The sequence below is a fragment of the Paramormyrops kingsleyae genome, chromosome 22 (genome assembly GCF_048594095.1).
Source record: "Paramormyrops kingsleyae isolate MSU_618 chromosome 22, PKINGS_0.4, whole genome shotgun sequence".
NCBI classification, from domain to species: Eukaryota; Metazoa; Chordata; class Actinopteri; order Osteoglossiformes; family Mormyridae; genus Paramormyrops; species Paramormyrops kingsleyae.
In genome coordinates, this window is record NC_132818.1 from 6,700,315 (window position 1) to 6,713,687 (window position 13,373).

Sequence of the window (13,373 nt, forward strand, 5' to 3'; positions counted from 1 at the left end):
GTGATCCAGGCCAGTTGGGCTTTATCGTGTGGATCCCCATCCCATCAGACGCTGGGGCTTAGAAACATTTTGGGGGGGGGGGTTGGTACATCCAGCACAGTGGTCTCCAGCCTTTTATTCAGTGAGAAGGAAAACAATGTGGTGAGTCCACACACGCACACACACACACGCACACATGCACTCTTCTTAATCCCCCCACACACACACATTCAGGGGGGTTTCAGTGGTTAAAGTGGGGGGGGGGTGCTTAGCATACTGGGGGGGGTGGGGTAGCACCAGTTAATTTATCCGATCACTAGTAGGTATTTTGTGGGTTACTCACCAGCACTGGATACTCAGGAGGGTACAGCAGCACCCCAGCACCATGACGCATCCTATACCATCCTCTCCCTTAGTAGACCTATGAGAAGACTGAGAAGTGACAGAGTACCCTGCCAGTGCAGCTGGAGTCATGAACCAGGGCACCGAGTACCGAGTTATTCCTGTTTATTCCTGGTATTTCTCTGTAACAGACATGCTGCTGGTATGTAGTTTGACTTACTAGCCCATAATATGTCCCTGATTGAGTTAATTTAAAAATGATTCCACCGGTATTTAGGTGAATGTTCAGCTGGTAGATCTTTAATAGTTGTTGCTGGGTGTTGTTACAGAGTGATGGTCAGTACATTCAGGATCCGTCAAAAAAAAAAAGCGCAATCGGTTGGGGGACGGGCTGGATGGGTCGGGACGCAGGACGCCGGTCGGTTGGGGGACGGGCTGGATGGGTTGGGACGCAGGACGTTTTCCTCGCCCTCTCTAAGGCAGCCCCCTATCGGGAAGGTGGACACCTGCTCTCTCTCTGTCCAGCTGCAGTCTTCTTTGTTCCAGTTTTAAAATGGTGGAAACTGGGTCAGTTTCCTGCCGTTTCCCCTTCCAGACTGGAGGCTGTTATATTTCAGGCTCAGAGCGTGTGCATGGTGACGTCCCAGCTGGGCCCGTGGGGGGCTCCTGGCCGCAAGGTAGGCACTTGTTACCCCGGCTGGCCCTGAAGCTGTCGCCCGCGAGCTGCGAGAGCAGCGGTGATAATGCAGAAGTCGGCACCCCCTTTTGCCACTTGCCCCCCCCCCCCCCCCCCCCCCACCTTCCTCGCTGAACGGCTTGTCATGAGCAGTGGCCCGGTGTCATGGTGACACGTCTGAGCATGCGTCCGGGGATTCTCGGCCTTTCGAGGCTGGGTGACGAGGTTTTGGCCTACTTGGTGACATCTGGCTGATTGAGATGGCGAGGAGGCGCAGGAATGAGAGTGACGTCAGGTTCTCACCTCACCAAGTCTGTAAGAGATGGACTGAACTTTAACTGCTGTTGGAGGAGGATGAGATCGGGTTTTAACCTTTACAGGGGTTTGACATGACAAAGTTAATCTCGCGCTATTGCCCTGGATATATATACATATATATTCCCCCCCCCCCCCCCATTTGACAGGGGCATTTGACCCGTATTGTTGTAAATTAAATTACTAAAACAATTAATTAAGGAGGACTGATTTGATTTATTCAGAAAGATTTAAACGGTTTGCTTGAATGGATAATTAGATTCGGTTTAACAGTCAGGAAACATGCGAATCCTTTTCGGAAAGGGGATATCTCATTTGGTACCCTTCTTCCTCAAACTCTAATTATACAGGAAAGTTTATTTATTGTGATATTATTAACTATGAGAGCACGCTCCTGATTCTCGGGTTTACTGGGATCAGTGATCGAAAATAATTACCTGTTTATGTTTCTTCTCTGTAACCCCCCCCCCCTCCTCGTGGAAGTAGTCCCTGGGCTTCCCTGTGCCATAGTGTGTAGGGATTCCCCCATTCCAGAATTGGCCGTATTGTGCTGGTTGCTCTGTAGAGATGGAATGGCCTCTGGTCCGTCTGTCGGCGGCCACTCTTCTGCTAAGCTCTTGCCGATTGTCGTGCATGTGTGCGTTTTACAAACCGAGAATGTTCACGGCAACTACGAAAAACGCAGCAAGACAGCCCTGGTGAGAGCGACTCGCTGCCCTGTGCTGCCTGACAGCTCCCTGTCCCAGATGTCTGGGCTGATGCGTGACCTTGCGGGACATGGCTGGCGGCTCTCTCGGGTCGTCGTGTGGCTGCGGGGGGCCGACGTCACAGGCCGTGCCAGCAGCCATAGGCGAAGACGTTTTGGATTGTGCGCTTTGCAGCCCGATTCCTCGGCTCCAGACGGGCCTTTTCACCCTTCGCTGGTGCTTAGCGCCAGCAGATAGTTGTCCGGTGTCCTGCTTGGCCCTCCCGTCCCCCTCCAGAGCAGGGTGTGAGTGGAAACTGGTGTGCGTCCCGGGCCGTCTGGCTCCGTGGCTGCGCACTCTGGCTATAGTCTGCATAGGTGTTCGGAAGCGGCTGAAAACCAATGGAAATTTTAGAACGCAAATGGCACCCCCCTCCCCACAGCCATTCCTACAAACTGTGGAACTGGGTTTATGTAATCGTCGGCGGCTGCTTGTGATTCAGGCGACGCTCTTTGCTGTGGAAGCTAATAACGCAGACACCGGTGACCTTCAGGAAGAAAAATGATTCCAGCACAGAGGTTATACTGATGTAGGGTGGGGTGGGGGTGTTGCAGCACTCTGCTAAAGACCAGCACTGCGTGTCAGCTGGGTGCCGACTGGGGAGTGTACTGGGGGACGCTGGGCCAGACTCAGAGCCTCAGCGTCTTTGGAAACCGAAGGGTCGGTCTGGCCCACGTAGCTGACTGGAAATGTTCCACACGCATCTTAAGGCGTGCTCTGTGTCCTGGGCACGTGAGCTAGTGTTTTTTTTTTTTTTGTCTCTCACTATATCAGTTGCGTTTTAAGGTTGAGAAGCTTTTGGAAGACATAACACTTTTTACGTTAGAGTAAGAAAAAGCAGGATGGGAAGTAAGGGAAAGAATGAGGTGAATGAGGGTTAGGGGGACTGTAGGAAGGGAATGAGGAGGGAGAGACTGGAGGGGAGGGGAGATGGGGACTGGAGGGAGGGAATGGAGGGAGAGAATGAGGATGGAGGACTGAAGGGAGGCAATGAGGAGGAGGAGGACTGGAGGGAGGGTATGAGGGAAAGGAAGAGAGGGACTGGAAGGAAGGATACACTGAGGGGTGAGGCACGGACGGGGAAGGAGGGAATGGAGAGGCTGATGGGAGAAGATGGGGGGGAATGAGGGGAGAGTGACTGAAATGAGGGACTGAGGGATTTAAGGGAGATGCATGACTAGAGGGGCAAATGAGGAGAGAGACTGAGGCAGAATGAGTGTGAGGAGGAGAGAGAGATTTTATGGTGCTGTCAGCTGGTGTGTTAGTCTCTGGCTCGGGGTAAATAGATCCTGGGATTGCTGTTAGAAGCCACTCGGGGACACTGGCAGGCCTTTGATGTGAGCCCCGGCCATGCCCGCCATGCCCCCCTCGCCCACCGCCGCTGTGGGAAATGGGCCACGCCAGGGCGTCGCTGTTCACCACAGGCTTTGTCTGTGTGCCCTTTGAGGCTGTGTCGCAGTGCCAGTGAGGGCCGTCCCGCAGTGCGTAATGCTCCGGGCGGCCCTGACCCCAGTGCGTAACGCTTCGGGCGGCCCTGACCCCAGTGCGTAACGCTCCGGGCGGCCCTGACCCCAGTGCGTAAAGCTCCGGGCGGCCCTGACCCCAGTGCGTAGCGCTCCGGGCGGCCCTGACCCCAGTGCGTAGCGCTCCGGGCGGCCCTGACCCCAGTGCGTAGCGCTCCGGGCGGCCCTGACCCCAGTGCGTAGCGCTCCGGGTGGCCCTGACCCCAGTGCGTAGCGCTCCGGGCGGCCCTGACCCCAGTGCGTAGCGCTCCGGGCGGCCCTGACCCCAGTGCGTAGCGCTCCGGGCGGCCCTGACCCCAGTGCGTAGCGCTCCGGGCGGCCCTGACCCCAGTGCGTAGCGCTCCGGGCGGCCCTGACCCCAGTGCGTAACGCTCCGGGCGGCCCTGACCCCAGTGCGTAACGCTCCGGGCGGCCCTGACCCCAGTGTGTGGCGTTTCGTCTCTCTGGGTCCTGTGACGCTGGAGATGGAGACGCTGTGTGGCTGCATTGCCACAGGCAGCCTGGGCTCTGATTCGCTGGGACCCTGGAGGGTTTCCCAAGGTGATCCTTCTGATTTATGTCCCTTGGCGGCTTCCCTCCTGCAGCAATGGTGCGATTCAATTATGTGCATTTTCCACTGTCAGGCGAAGGAGGCACTCAGTGTAAAACTGAAAAGGAAAGCAGAGCGATAGGTCTTGGGCGTTTTTTAGTGATCTATTAATTATGTGGTCAGGTGATCAACCAGTTAATCAGCTGAGCCAAAAAACAAAGTGGCATAGGAACAGAGACTACACTATGGTTTATGGTATTTTGACAATCCCAGAAGTAGCGTTATTTAGGCATTTTGAAATCTTGGTGATTTGGAAGAGAAAAAAAAAAAACTGTTTACATATTTCACTACACTGCCTGTATTTGTGTGGAGGAATATTATTGCTGTAAGCTTGCGCTGAATGCAACCATCTATGTCCAGACACAGATGTAGTATGTATGCAAGAGTCCGCACACACAGCCATATGCGGACCGTAACGGAAAAGTGAAGTATGTACTAGGCTTAACACCAGCGTTAGCATAGCTAGGGGGTGAGGTCATTATGCTCGGTCAAGGCAGCAAAACTGCAACCAGTCAATAGCAAAATACATTATCAGCTATTTTTATTACCAGTTATTATCAACGTTATTGATTAGTTGTTGCAGCCCTACACTGAACATGCTCATGCAGAGACTGAAATGTTTAAAACAACACTTAAGCTAAATCATTTTACCAGTGTTTGGAGTGTTAGTAAAGGATCTTCAGGTGTGAGTGTTTCGGTGAGCCTCGGGTTTGGAGTCTGGTACAAGCCGGTCTCCAGGAGGCAGCAGAATGTTCTGATCCTGGTCTAGCGGGCCTTCACACATGGACAGAGGACCTTTACGCCAGTGTTCCCTAATCCTCGGGGACCCACAGGCGATCCATGTTTTTGCTTCCTCCCAGCTCACAGAGGGAGCAAAAACATGGACTTGCTGCAGGTCCCCAAGGAGCATATTGGGAAACACTGCTTTGCACTAACGGCGTGGTGGGATGATGCTGACGGGAGTGATCTCCATATGATTGCACTAACGGCATGGTTGGATGATGCTGACGGGAGTGATCTCCATACGATTGCACTGACGGCATGGTGGGATGATGCTGACGGGAGTGATCTCCATACGATTGCCCTAACGGCGTGGTGGGATGATGCTGACGGGAGTGATCTCCATACGATTGCACTAACGGCGTGGTGGGATGATGCTGACGGGAGTGATCTCCATACGATTGCACTAACGGCCTGGTGGGATGATGCTGACGGGAGTGATCTCCATACGATTGCAGTAACGGCGTGGTGGGATGATGCTGACGGGAGTGATCTCCATACGATTGCACTAACGGCGTGGTGGGATGATGCTGACGGGAGTGATCTCCATACGATTGCACTAACGGCCTGGTGGGATGATGCTGACGGGAGTGATCTCCATACGATTGCACTAACGGCGTGGTGGGATGATGCTGACGGGAGTGATCTCCATACGATTGCCCTAACGGCGTGGTGGGATGATGCTGACGGGAGTGATCTCCATACGATTGCACTAACGGCGTGGTGGGATGATGCTGACGGGAGTGATCTCCATACGATTGCACTAACGGCCTGGTGGGATGATGCTGACGGGAGTGATCTCCATACGATTGCACTAACGGCGTGGTGGGATGATGCTGACGGGAGTGATCTCCATACGATTTCTACCTCTATTTCTCGGCTCCATCTTTCCTTAGGAATAATGAGTTTGTCTGTCCTTTTGACTTCCTGGGCAAAGAGATTAGATTACACCGACCTCTGTTTCCTGTATTGCAGTATTGCAGAGCAGTGCAGGCTTAAACATGGATAAAGTATCACATGGTGTCTTCATATAAATATCTTTGTATAAATTGCCGGAAGGGACTGTTGGATATATAAAATTTTTTTCATTCATTATTTATTTCTTTTTAAATATGGTAAGCGGGTATAGTTTTTGTAGCTACCTCTGCAGATGTTCTGAAATTCCTTATTGTGGCATTTCCTGAATGCACAATGTGACTGCTTGGCAGGAAGTGACTCAGTGGGTCGTTTTACAAGCCCTCTCGAGTTGATACAGCTATCGTGGTGCCAGTGTGCTGACCTTGGTGTGGCTTGTCGGACCAGGCCGTGTCCTGTCTGTGCTGTGGCTGTCTCTGGGCAGGGAGGTGCTACACAGATGGCATTTTCCCTTAGATTTATTCATTGGGGGTATTAACTGGTGACTGGCAAAACAGGGACGGCAGTGTTCCGAGAAAAAGATCATGGCATTTGTAGGTGCAGGAGTGGAGGGCATCCCCTCCCAAGTGGAAGGAGGAGTGTCTTCAGTGTAGCCTGTCGGGGGAGGAGCTGTGGGCCAGTTGTGTGCTAAACAGCTGCACGAATATTGTAGGAGGAACGCTGCAGGACACCGGTTCCCTGACATGGCTGCTCAAAATAACTGTCAACATCGCCATGGATTCATGACTGCTGCTCTGTGTCGGTGCAGCTGAATCACAGCATGGCACTCGCCCCAGCGGCTGCGGCTGGAAGCACTGGGGTAAGGAGACCACACCTGCTTGAGTACAACGTGGTACCATGTATTAAGGAACTTGTGCGGCGTGAGGACCAGCTAACCAGCAGGGGTGCTCTTGGCCTGGTTCAGCCCCGAGTAATTATGTGTGAAGGCTTCAAGGTTGCAGTGTGGTCATACCTGGAGGGAAGGACCCTCAGTCTGGTTGCTGCCTCCCCCCACCTTCTGCTGTGGCGCAAATCCTGAAGTGGAGGGTGCAGTCTGGCGTCTTTCCAGGTGCCCCCCCATTTAGTGTTTTATAGTTAATATCAGGGTTTCCCGTTGTGCTGGAACAGGCTCTTAAGAAGGAAGTGAAATGCCAGATCTGCCGTTCAGTGACGCCTGCGTTTGAGCTAGCTGCCAGCATTCATACACATGCGAACACCCACATGAAGCCTGCACAGGCCTGGGGGGGGGTCTAACTTGAAGTCCGGCTGAGACGTAGCAGGCGGTTTGCGGGGGGGGGGGTTGGTGTTGGTAGCATTTATTGAAATGGCAATTCCCTGTCCGCCACTTCTGGTGGGAGAAAACTTTCTGGAACATCGAGGGGCAGCGAGGGGGGTGTGCGGTATTTCGATTTAGTGATACGTGCACAAGAGGTGACCTTTATCCCACGTGTTCTCCTCAGACGAATGTAAACCGAGGTTGTGGAACCATCCTGAGGGTTTGGTGACTGTCCCCGTCTTTACACACCTCCCATAAAAACAAAAGCTGTCAGCTGAGCATAGTCTAGGTGGCTGAGAAGTGGACTGGAGGAGAGACGGGCCTGAGCTCTGGTAAACACACTCTCCATGGCACCCTGAGGGTGATGGGCGATGGGAGTTCTTTCCATTTTGGTTGCAAATCTGTGAGATGTCAGTGGTGTAGCCCATAAAGTTTGACGTGCCATTCGTGGCAAAAGTCTGATGTTTAACATCAGGGACAGCCAAACTCTGAGGGTTTCAGGAAGATTTTGGAAGGCCAGGTGAGTCAAAAGTATAACATGTAAATATAGACGTATTAAGTTAGGCTGGTGCAAGAAGATGGCTGGGAAGAGGTGCTACCATATGTTTAGTTATATTTAGTCATCTGCCTTCTCATGAGGGGTACGTGCCCTCTCAAGTGATCTGAAAGGGGTGTTAGAAATGTTTTTTGGGAAATAATGGACTTTATTTAATTCTTATCATTCTTTAGCACTTCACATTGAGTTTTCATCATCATTTTGATAGTGATTCTTTCGATGAGGGTTACTGTGGCAGCATGCTGAGGCAGTCATACCAGGCCTCTCTTTCCAAGGCCGCAGCCTTGTTCTTGGGGATCCTCGGACATTTCCGAGCCATCTGTGAGATTTACTCCCTCCGCTGTCTCCTGAGTCTGTCTCTGAGACTCTGCCAAGTGGGATTTGCCCGAGACTTTCTTGGGAACAGACCAGGTCGCATTCTTACTCAGAGCATCTCAGCTGACTCACTCGATTCGAAGGTTGATGCTTCTCTGATTCTGTTACAGAGACCCGAGCCTGGGAACCCTGCTTAGAAATCTCATTTTAGTTGCTTGCACTTGTGACCTTGATCATTTACCCACTGCATATGACTGTAGGTCATGTATTAATTGGTAAATTTAGAGTCTCATCTGATGATTTGGCTCCTGCTTCACCATCTCAGACCTGCTAATTGTCTGGAAAACTGTAGCCACTGAACCGATTTGCTAGTTGATCTCTTGTTCTTTCTTACAGTGAGTCATGAACAAGACTCTAATATACTTAGTCCTTCACTCTAGGCAGACTGTTGCTTTCAGGTGAGCTGGAGAATCTTATTTTTTCTGAGCGCCCCTAAGATTTAGTGATTCTAATCCTCATTACCATCTCTTCACACTCAACACTGAACTGCTCAAGCTCATGCAGGAGCTCCTGTTCCCATGAAGTCAAAAGAAGAACGACTTTTTCAAATAGGTGGGGTGTCACTCATAGTGGTTGCATTTCAAGCCACGACTGTTCCTTGATGTTCATGAAAATCACAGAATATAAGCAAGATGCTCCCTTGCTAGGGGCTAACACCTACTCTAAACGACTTTGACTCTGCCACATACATGGGCACAACTCTTACTAAATTGGTACCGGGACTGCCGAGAATGCAGAAGTGGCCCTGGCGCCCTGTTTTACTATAATGTGATGTACCTACACACAACTGTGATGGAGAAAAGCTAAGCCTGGAATCTGGAAATCTGCATGTTCCTTGTGAATCCCAGGTTTGGCCGTTAGGCTTACTCAGGGAGGCTGAGAAGTGTGTTCTCCCTGTAGTTGCAACACACCCTCTGGCCCTCCTTGCCTGTTTGCCAGTTCAGAGATGCTTTACCCTCCTTCCATGGAACATCAAAGAGGCATATCAACCTTGTCACTCCAGCATTCAAAGCTTTCAACATGTCCAGACAGATTTCATCTGCACTTGCAAGTCTCTGACCAGCATAACAACTCTAGCTGCAGTGATTCTCTCATTCACCAGAAATTTCCAGCACTGTCTCCTGATGTGGGGGCATATCTGATATGTTATGGACCTTCTCAGAGTGTTCTTTCCCTTCCTTGATAACGATCAGAGCTGGTCATCACTTCTTCACTTTGGCTAAACACAGCCTACGCAAGCTTCCGTCTCCCCCATAAAATGTTGGATGGTTTTCTCGTAACATCCCCGAAGACACTTGATAGTCTTTCCTTTTCTAAGCTCCTCCCATGCTAAAGATTTTGCCTCTGTGACGACCTTCAGTGTAACTCTTCTGGCCTGTTGGGCCCCCTCATCTGTCTCAGCAGACCCCTGAGAAAGCATTGCCTCTGACAGATCGACAGCTTACCTTGACACAGGTGTCCAGCAGCAGGTCTCCACAACAGCTACCACAGCTCTTCAGGGCCACTGCAGTGATTGAGGCCTTGCACATATCGATTTAGATCCAATAGTTCAGGTCTTACTCGGCACGTGCAAGTTTTTCTATTTGAACTGAATTCATCTGTCGCAGTACCAGTGTTCATTGGGAAAGTTTGATCAATTTGGATCTTTCCCACTCATGCCCACTGTCTAAATGGCACTGTATGTGGCCCACACCTTTAACCAAGTGGGTGGTGAGCTTACAAGATTGCTCAGATATTTTGAGTTAGGCCTGGCCAGGTTACATGGGTGGCCCAACTGTTAGGCACTTAATGGTGAAATCCACTCCCAGACATCTAGGGGGTCTTAGTAAAGCAACTCTCTCTTTTGGTACTTGTCATGGCAATCTTGGTGGGATCATATTGTCTAGCTTCACAGACATGTTCTCAAACATAGATCTTACTAGGAGGTCAAGATTCAGATGACATATTTCTATGAAGTTTTGAAGCACCCAGTTCAGGGGTTGTAATGCGGAGTTTGCCATGCTGAACTAAACACAAACCTCTCTATAAAAACACACATTTATGTAATGTCCTGGTGTGAAATAGAGGTAGTGTTGCTTTTCATTTGGAGTCGTGTCAAAAACAGTTCAATATAGACACTGTGATATTTGTCCTCTGTTTGAAGCCAAAGGCTACAGTGGCGGTTCTCTTCAGCGGACTTGGGATTTGTGAGCGTGCCGTTCACATCTGACATCCCCAATAATCCCGATACTGAATGTTGAAGTTGGCTGGTCTTGTACGACACCAATAGAGAAAAGGAGGTGGAAGCAAATAATATCCATGACAGCATCCCCCGTTCCCAGTGTTAGGTAGACTGTGAGGTTTAAAAAAAAATAAAAAATGTTTCTCTAGTGAGACATGATCTATTTAAATTGTACTTGGCTGCTGTGTGGTGACTTGATAGATTGTTTTGGCATGTTATGGAGTTAGATGACAGACAGCAATGTGTCTGACACCGATGGTCCAGGCTTGTTCTCCTGTCCGCCTGCTAAGCTCCCTGCCCGCTTTTTCGCTCAGATGGCTGTTCAGTTGGCCACAGGTACTCAGACCTTTTTTCTTTTTTAATAAGCTGCTGCCCTGCAGCCCCCAGCCGGTTCTCGCCTTCATTGGCCCCACACCGGCCCGGACATTGGCACTGATGGTGGGGGGGGGCAGGAAAGGAGCCAGCTGGCGGCAGATCACGGCACCTGTTCCTGCCTGCTTGTACCTTTTTTCGCTGGAGCGCCGTGGCACGTACCACAGAACCCCGGTGCCCGTATGAGATCGTCGCTGTCGGACGCACTCCGTGTCTCGGGACGTGTCACTTTGGTGTGCGCGTGCGCGTGCTGCATGCTGCTTTCTGTTTAGCGGGGGGGGGGGGCTTGTCCTTGTCCCTCTTGTTCGCTGTGCTTGTTAAATGGCATTGAATGTGTTGTAGTGCCACTCACAGCCCTGGTTCACTGTATGTGCACTGCGTTCGTAGTGAGTCCCGCCCTCACCTCTCTATATCCTTTGGAGACGGTTGGTAGCTTCTATTGTGCTGTGAGTGGCCTCTGCGCTAAGAGTTTGTGGACAGTATCTGGGGGTGGGGTGTGAGGGATGGGGGGGTGGTGTTGGGGCAGGTGACTGTCAAGCAGGTGCTTTGGTGTTAGTGGTTTGGGTCACATCATCATGGATGTGTTGCAGTCGTCTTGGCAATTGTCGTCCTTTTCACAAATGGCAGTAAGGAGGGTCGCTGCTCCAGGGGCGGATCTAAGAGGTGGCCCAGGGTGACCATGGCCTGCCCGCCCCAGCTGCCACCCTCTTCTACCTCCAGACCCCCCCCCCAGGCAGCTTGAGCTGACTTCCTACTCTGGTATGTACAGATGGAGTGGGTGGGGTCCTGGGTCAGGGGGCTGCCATGTGACTGTCCTGATGGAGCATGTTAAGACAGTGGATCGCAGCTGCTTTGGTAATTAACCGTTGTTATTAAGCGAAAAACCATTGGTAAGTCTAATTCCTTTGCGCTTCTAGGCCTCCCCAGTTACAGTCCATTGGCCATGATTCAGTCACCGTCTGTTGACTGTTGGCCGGCACAGACCACGTCGGCGTCGCTGTCTCAGTCATCGCCGCAACTGTTGTCCTTGCTGCTCACGCATGTGATGTAGACTGTTCTGAAATCTGGATTTAATGCATGGCATTCGTTGTTTTTTATTGACTGTGTGGTAAGAGGCGGCCGTAGCATAGCGGCAGGCCTGTGCCGTGGTCCGGGAGCGTAACCCGTTCGTTTCCCCTTCAGCGGCGTGAGCGTGGATTGTCCTCTCGCTCCCCTAAACCTCTTGCTTTTGTTTGACATCAATGGTGTTTCCTCTTTGGGTCCCTCTGTGTTGCACTGGTCTGGTCTGGTCTGGTCAGGCTAAAAATCTGTTGGCTTCACTCTCGCTTGCCCCTCTTAAGGAAAACAGAGGCTGTGGTTGGGACTCGCTGCCAGATTGTTTAGTCTTTTGTTGAAATAGCATTACGACACAAACATTTTTGCATCTGTCTCATGTTTCATTTCATGTTAAATGTGCTTGCAGCATGATTTCCGTTATTATCCATAACACATCAGCGTGTGCCCGGGCTTTACGGCTTATCGGAGTTTGTGGTGGGTGTCTTGTTCTCGCCTGTACCAGGAATGTAAGGGGGGGGGGGGCATGCCTAGCTGAGTCCTACCTAGCTGCTGCAACCTGTAATGTTTGCACGGTAAGGAGCAAAGGCTCATGGGGAGGCGACGAGGGAGGTGGAAACTGTCAAAGCTGTGGCCAGGAAGCCCCCCCCCCCCCCCAGCTGGCTCTTTTGAAAAGAAACCCATTGTCTGTCTGTGCGTGTTTGTGTTTGTTTGATAGGTTGTCCTGGTAGGAGACTCTGTAGTGTGTTGGTGACCCCTGTCACTGGGGAGGGGTGTCTCAGTACAGTGTGTGGGGGTAGGTGCATGAGTCCCTGTCTGAATTTGCATGGGTCAGATGAAGTGTTTACCTGCTTATCGGTAGCTGATATGAAGTGGGGCTCTGATTATTGCCCGTGTCGTCATCTTTATAAAGTCATCGTATGTTTCATTGGGCTTTTCACCATTTTGACAGCCGTATTTACATACTACTGCTGTCCATTTATGAACTTTAATCATGTCTCTTCAGAGTGCAACAACAGGTGGCCACATTCAATCAGACAAAAAGGGTACTTTTCATACCCCTTTGAAAAGAGGACTTTGTGTGTGTGTGTGTGTGTGTGTGTGTGTGTGTGTGTGTACATCCTGCTGTTATTTTTTCTTTTCTCACACCACACATTTAATCAGATTCACTCTGCTGACCTCATCACCTTTCTCTCTGAGGGACCTTCCCCAAGCAGTTCTGTTTCATGTGGGCTGGACCATAGTGCCCCACTGTCCAAATTCGTACATGAAGAACGGCTGCACTTGCAGACCCCTGCCTGCAGGGGGCAGTTGCTGTAGTTGAGTCTGGCCCTGCTATGGCTCCCAGTGGATGCTGAAATGTCTCGACTAGGACTCCAACTGTTACAAAAGAAAGCAGGATAAGTCCAGTAGATGGTGGTGTGGCCTTCTGAGGTAGAGGAAGAGGGAGCCCGTCAATTATGGGAAGTTTAATTCCTGCTGGAGCTCTCATGCTGCGCAGCAAATGGAGTCTGATTAAATATGTACAGCAGGACTGAGCCTGGAATGCTGCCTACCTCTGTTGGCTGCTAAATGACACGTGGGTCCCTTCCTCAGCCTGCGCCCTCCCTGCTGCCCGTCACCATTGGGCAGCAGGCCGGCTGGTTCTGTAGCTTCCCCTTGAGTTACCTCGTAGG

The 13,373-nt window shown here is 51.2% G+C and overlaps 1 protein-coding gene across 2 annotated transcripts in view; it reads left to right on the forward strand.

The window, feature by feature from the left end:
* LOC111843208 (adenylate cyclase type 9) overlaps positions 1 to 13,373 on the forward strand; it is a 31,294-nt gene that overhangs the window by 5,023 nt on the left and 12,898 nt on the right. The gene's annotated exons all lie outside the window — the stretch shown is intronic.